At 43.2% G+C, this 7,310-nt stretch overlaps 1 pseudogene; it reads left to right on the top strand.

The window, feature by feature from the left end:
- The first annotated feature begins 2,565 nt into the window (after positions 1 to 2,565).
- Positions 2,566 to 6,889, top strand: LOC136515484 (uncharacterized; annotated as a pseudogene).
- The last annotated feature ends 421 nt before the right edge of the window (positions 6,890 to 7,310 follow it).

Here is a 7,310-nt window from a genome sequence, read left to right as displayed (position 1 = left end):
CATTGTTTCCCTCGTGGTGCTGATGCAACCATGTCTGTGTGGCTCACCGTTGCCTTGCCGCACGCACGTGGCTGGCTTGACTGGGGTAGTCTCCAGATGCACCATCACTTTGGGTAGGATCACGGTGAGATCCTATAGCTTATCCGTTGACTGTATTTCTTCTTCGGTGGCGAAGCTCATATGAATGGAGATGCCACTGGTGTAGGTTGTTCGCCACTGGGGAGGGGGCTCTGGACTACATCTCTAATCGTCGCTTCACTGCCCACCGCTTCATGTTTGTGCCTAGGTGAGCATTGGCTCGCTATCGGGGGTGGGGAGAGGCCAGGATGGCCGGCGTGGCGGTCCTATGCCAGCGCCGTCGCACCAGTGCGCATGGGTGTGGCCAGAGGACCTACCTATGGTAAAGAAGAAAAGGGGAAGTGACGTGTTTGTAAAAGAACTGACTATAGGAATAGTGTCACGGGTGGGTGATTCACCGGTAGGTCAAGGGGATTTTTGCATAAATGACCGGCGCGTGCGGGCCTCCCCGTCGTGGGCTGTACCACGCGGTTGGGCCATGCCCTGCATGGGCCGCACTGGCAGGTCACACGTGCATGCACGCACTGCGCTTGTGTGGGCCACGTCGCTCGCTCGTGGACCATGCGGATGGATTTCGGTTTTCCTTTTTACAGGGAATTAGTAGGTGTTTATTCAATTTAGTTTTGAGCTGATCTTTGGAAAATTATAGTAAATTCTATAGGTGTCCAAAAATATTAAAATAAAATTTGTTAGGTTCACAAAAATGTTATCTATCTGTGGATGTAGTTAGTTTACAGTTATATATCATAATGATAGAATCAATAATTCATTTAGGAACGCTTGGTATTATTTAGCTTAATATTTATAGGAATTTTGGTGGCAAATTAGTGATAACTTTAGCCATAAAATTTTTACAGTAGGTTCATTAAATTATTATGTGCTCACTGTAATTTTTATAGCCCTAGAATAGGTTGATAAATAGAGTAGCTAGTACTCCTTGTTTTATCATATATAGAGTAAATCGATATTAAAAATAGGAATGCCTTTAGTTGCTAAGATAATGCATGCAATGTTTCATACCTGTTAGTGGTAGCAATAGGTAACTTAGCATCTTAGTCGGTAGAGCTTGCTTTGTAGCTTGATAGCTATATTTTATTTTAAGAGTTGTTGTTGCCGTATTACTAAGTGTTGCATCATCATTTCATGCATGTAGATAACGAGTTGGTAGAGTTCGTACCTGCGGGTGAACAGGAGTACGAGGAGATCATTGAGGAGTACGAGGAGGAGATTCTCATATAGGAGGGAGCTCTGGAGCCATCAATTGCTGACTTTGTTGACACACCGTCTACCCAAGGCAAGCCCTGGTGCATAACCCCTATTTTTGAATGATCATTGAATATATATATGTGATATGTATTTATGTTACAGGCATTTTATGAAAACTACATGCATAGATATACTTACCAATGAGTCCTACTAGTATAGGTCAAGTAGCTGCTATGGTCAGGATTTCGGTAGCGTTAGTAACCTGTCGTTACTCACAATAGGTGATTATTATGATCACTCATAATAAAATAGTGGAAAGGAAAAATGGAGACTAGATAGGGATACGGTATGGGTATTGGTGGGTGTAAGAGGTTGTGTCCTGCGGCCAATGGGGCATAGTTTGGTTACACTTTTTCCTTGTCTGTGTCGGTTAAGGATCGGCCATTGCATTGGGTTCTAGGCAAGTCACGGACTTATTATCCCGAGCACATACTTAGGTATGGGCGCAGGGAAGGCTTGTTGCTCTCTTATCAGGAGTAGCCATTTTGTGAAGGATTCTTCTGGTAGGCATAGATGGATCCTTGTATATTATCGATAGATGTTTCTTTTCATTTTGCTATTAAGTTTCCACACTCTGAATTTGGTACTGTAATAATATATTTCTAAGAACTCTGGATGTATGAAATGGACTAAGTAATGTAAACTCATCTCATTATTGGATCCTGTGGGAAAATATGGATTATTCGGGCTCTCCCTTGGGGTACGCTCGATGGAGTCCGCCTAATATAGCTCGCTCTCGGGGTGCTTAGTGTCTAGTGGTAGATGAGTGCCTCTATAAGTACGTTATTTTGGACGGTTCTACCACATATTCAAATCCTCTCCTAGATCTAGGAGGACAACATCAGAGCCTATCCTCTTTGGATTTCCTGTGCCATTCTTCTAGCCTCTAGCACATGCTTTGGGCCATGACGCAAGCACGCTACTTTGACACCAAGCTCCTGATGCCAATTTCATCCGACTTATCAAGGACGGAAGACTACACATCCCCGAGTCTATGGCGGCGCATCAAATCCATGGCAATCCTTAGCCTCCTTCCAGGTGGTTGGGTTTGGGTGGCGGTGTTCAGCATAGCGTCACCCACAACTCGAGCCACCCTACAGGTCTGGCTCAAGGTGGCAATGATGGTGGAGGGTGGGCTCTGGCTCATGGCCATCTTCCTCAACACGATGACTACATGCTTCAATAGGCTATGGCACCGGCCTCAAGGGCGCCAGGAGGACCATGACATTCCTCGCTTGGAACTACAGGGGCTCGGGCAGGAGCCTTAGCAGTTTCCAAAATAGTCCACCTCGCTCGCCTTTTGACATCCACAAGAACTCAGGCATGTTTCATTTCTAAAACTAGGAATTCGTCTATCAAACGTACTTCTATTATCAATCGATTTAATGTTTCTGATGCTTTTGTTGTTCCAACAGTAGGCCAATCAGGTGGCCTTTGGTTGTTCTGGACTGATGAAATTAGCATCATGGTTGTAGACCACTCTACCAACTATATATTTGCTTTATGCAATAATAATCTTAGCTCCCAATAGTTTTGCTTAGTTTGTATTTATGGTGATCCTCACCATCGTACTACCAATGCCATATGGTCGCTAGTGCTAGATTTTGTGGTAACTAACAGCAACTTGCCTATGCTATGTATGGGTGACATGAACGATATTATGCATGTTAGTGAAAAATCAGGTCCTGGTAGGCCTAATCTAAGGCGTATTAATGCTTTCTGTGACAATGTCAAGCAGTGTGGTTTCATTGATTTGGGTTACAGTGGACGGCTTACACCTGGATGAACAAAAGATTCAGTACCACACCAATGTTTCAATGACTCGACCACTCCCTCACTAATGCGAAATGGAGTTTGGCCTACCCGGCAATGACTGTCTACCACCTTCCTATGCTACGTAGTGATCATGCACCAATTCTTACTCTTCTCAACTCTACTCGCGACCGCACTAACAAACCTTTCCATTTTGGAAACTGGTGGCTGATGGAATAGGACTATCAAATGGTGGCGCAACAGAGCTGGACTTGCTTAGCCTCATGCTCCTTTGTACAAAAGACCAAGTACCTAGATGTTGACCTTCGTAAGTGGAGAAAAAAGAAGCCTAAAATATCAGATCAGCTAGTTGCAGTTGAGGATCAACTTCTGCAACAACAATCTAAACCCCCCAACTTCAAGACTTTGATCTACAAAATCACCTCACGTAGCAGCATCACCAACTACTACTCAAGAACGAGGAATTCCACCTATAGAGAGCCAAGAAGAATTGGGCCAATCTCAGTGCCCGCAACACTTCATTCTTTCACCTCTCCATCACTAAGAGAAACAAAAAAATAGGATTTCTTATTTGCACAACACTGATGGAACCCATGCCACCACCCCTGATCAATTAGCTCACACCCTTCAAAATTATTTCTGAAATATTTTTAGCTATGAACCTCACCATTGGATTTCAAATGACATAGGTTCTACTGATGATCATTCTATTGCAGAACAAGCAAATGCAGGTGAAGAGCACTACGCTACACCAACTCAGTGTAGCAGATACAAGAACTTCAAAGCATTGTCAAAAACATGAGAAGCAATGCCTCCCCTGGACCTGATGGACTCAATGCAGCATTCTACAAATCAGCATGGCCTTGGATCTCTAACGATATCCACACTTTGGTTAGTGATTTCTACACCTCAGCCTTTATGCATCCTGAGGTAGACCAAACCTTTATTGCTTTAATCCCCAAGAAAATGGAACCCATGTTACCTCGGGACTTTAGGCCCATTAGCCTCTGCAATGTCATTTATAAGATTATTGCTAAATCCCTTACCAATAGACTTAAGCCTCACCTGCCTGACTATATTGATCACTCTCATGCTGCTTTTATTAAGAACAGGCACATATCTTCCAACATCATCATCACTCAGGAAATAATCCACTCCTTCACTCTTAAGAATTGGAAGCAACAGGCTTTCCTGCTTAAACTTGACCTTGCTAAGGCTTTCGACCACCTAGATTGGAACTTCATTGCTACAACCCTTCGATGGCTCGAGCTTCAAAGTCACTTCATTCGCCTTATTCATGCCTGCATCTCTACTCCCACCTTCTCTATTCTTGACAATGGTGAGCCCACTGATGCTTTCCCCTCTCAGCATGGTATTCGATAGGGATGCCTCCTGTCGCCTTACCTCTTTGTGGTTGCCATCAATGAACTTTCCATTCGTTTACAACATAAATTGCATACTTCTAACCAAACAGGAGTCTCTCTTGGACCTGGCTGCCCTCCTATCCACTCTCTTCTTTTTGCAGATGATCTCATTCTCTATGGAGCCGCAAAGGAGAAGGAAGCTACCAACATTCGTACTATACTTCAGGAATTCTGCCATCAGTCTGGCCAGGTACCCAACCTACAAAAGTCATCGATTATGTTTAGCAAGAATGTCAACACTACTATAGCTACAATTAAGAACATCTTTCCTGTACCTGGCCTTCTACCTAATACTATGCACCTCGGTCATCCAATCATTTTCAATCACAATGATAGAAATAAAGCTTATGAATTTATTATTAACAAGTTCAAGGCTAAGCTTACCACTATCAAGGCTAATAAGATTAATCATGCTGGTAGACTCACATACATTCAGTCTATTCTTTCATCTATCCATGTGTACTATATGTTAACTGTTCTTTTTTCCAAGACTTTTATCCACATAATCAATGCTATCATCAGAAGATTTTGGTGGATAGGAGTTCAGGAAGATAACCCTACATCCCTATTGCTTTCCGATCTTGGGAAGATATTTGCCAAACTAAGGACAACGACGGCCTAGGCATTAGGGATCTTTACACTGTTAATAAAAGTCTTCTCACCCAAGCCGCTTGGAATATTGTCACTAACAAGAATCCTCTCCTCTCTTCTGTGCTTAAAGCCAAGTATTACCACGATGTTTCTTTTTGGACTGCCAAAACAAATGGACCTCGCTCAGTTTTCTGGTCTTCTGTTTTGCAGGTCAAAAATAAACTATGCGCCAATTCTACTTACCAATTTCATGCAGGTAATACCTCCATTTGGTCAGCCCCTTGGTGCCCTCTTTGGGAATCTATTCATGACCACATGCACTTGCCAATTACTACTCTACCTCTACCTACAACTGGCTCCCAACTTTGGAATCCTGGCTCTAGATCCTGGAATGTTGATCTTATTGCAAATATTTTTGATGATCAGGCTCCCTAGGCCATCACCAATATTAACCCTATCGATAGTGAACAATAGGACACACTAAGGTGGACTCCATCAAAGAATGGACAATGCACTACTAAATCTATTTACAAGCATCTCAGCTCCCAGTCAGTCGTCCAGCTTCCACAACAAGGTTCTAGGAGTATACAACCACACGTAAATCAGATACTACAGAGGGTGTGGAAAAGCAACAAATTATCACCACTTATCAAAACCTTCACCTGGTGACTAATATGTAGGGCACTTGCCACAGCTGAAAGAGCAGCAAGGTACTCCACTAACATTGACAAACATTGTGCAACTTGTGGAGTAGTGGAAGATGACGCGCACCTCTTCTTCCATTGTCATCTTCCTCATGTGGTATGGTTTTCTTCCGATCCACCTCTTCGAACCGATAATCTTCCTCAAGAGGAAGATGGTGTTCAACTCATCCTTTAGGCAATCATTTCTAGCTCCACCCCAAACCCAATTTTCCATAAAATTATTATCACCTTATGGTATATGTGAAAAGCAAGGAATGATACTCGCTTCTAGAGGCAAAATTGGAATCCTTGGCAGGTACATCACGCGGTGGTGGCGCATATTGCCACCAATCATCAAGGGACTACTGCACTCAATGAGCCAACACCTAGTACTAAAGCGGGCCTTCTGCCACCAACAACAGGCCGACCACGGCCAACACTGCCACAAACAGGTCAGCCACCACAAATGCAACAGCAACCTTCGAACCAAAGGTACACAATCACTGTGTTGACTCAGCTCCAAGGCAACAGGAGCTATGTGGACGCATCTACCTTGCTGGACCAACACTCAATGCCCCCTAGACAAGCTGGTCCCAGGGTATTCATACTAGCATGCAAGTACACAGCCACCCTAGGGGATCTACATCAAAGCAAAGCTTGTTGGCTGCACTTCAGTCCTCATGGCCGAAGCAGCAAGCCTAGTTTTGGCTTCCACTCTCATTTACAAGCTAAATTTAGGCACCACCACCTTCTTGTCGGATTGTGAATAGTCGGTTCACTTCTTCAACCAGGAAGATCACTCTAACCCCCTGGATTGGAGAATCAAACATTTCACTCAAATATTCTCCAACCATGCAAGATCTAGGGAATCCAAGATTTTCAAAATCAATAGAAGACTAAACACAACAGCAGATGCTTTAGCATGCCAAAGCTCTACAACATTTGTCCACTCAGAGCAACATCTTAGAACACTCATGCTCTCATGAGCACCATGTATTGCAGTGCCCTCTATCTCAAGCTCTACAATCTGTAGACTTGAATGTTGTAACACTCCTTACAACGCGTTACTGCTAATTAATAAAGTTGTTTGTTGTAAAAAAAGCAATATAGGGGGCATTTTGTCTAATAATATAAATGAACATATACCCAATATGAAGTAGCCTTCAAATGTTGAATATAGCATATTTCTACTCAATTTCACGAGGATCGACGATGTAGTATATGAGGTTCACATCAGAAGCAAGGAACAAAACTATAAAAATAACTAGAACAATCTCGAATTTTCGTACCTGCAGGAGATATAGGGTTTTGGGGTTGGGGGACTTAGGAGCTCAAAGTAAGTGTTGGAATTCTCGACTCAATAGCAGTGGACGAGCGGAGGACAAGGGGGCCGTGACCCAGGTTGGCTGACACTTAGCTGCACTACCAAAATGGTGGAATTCTCCTAATGTTTTTAAATAGTAATAAAATACTATCACTAGTTATAGCACATGGG

The sequence above is a fragment of the Miscanthus floridulus genome, chromosome 17 (genome assembly GCF_019320115.1).
Source record: "Miscanthus floridulus cultivar M001 chromosome 17, ASM1932011v1, whole genome shotgun sequence".
NCBI classification, from domain to species: Eukaryota; Viridiplantae; Streptophyta; class Magnoliopsida; order Poales; family Poaceae; genus Miscanthus; species Miscanthus floridulus.
This window is presented reverse-complemented; position numbering and strand designations above follow the sequence as displayed.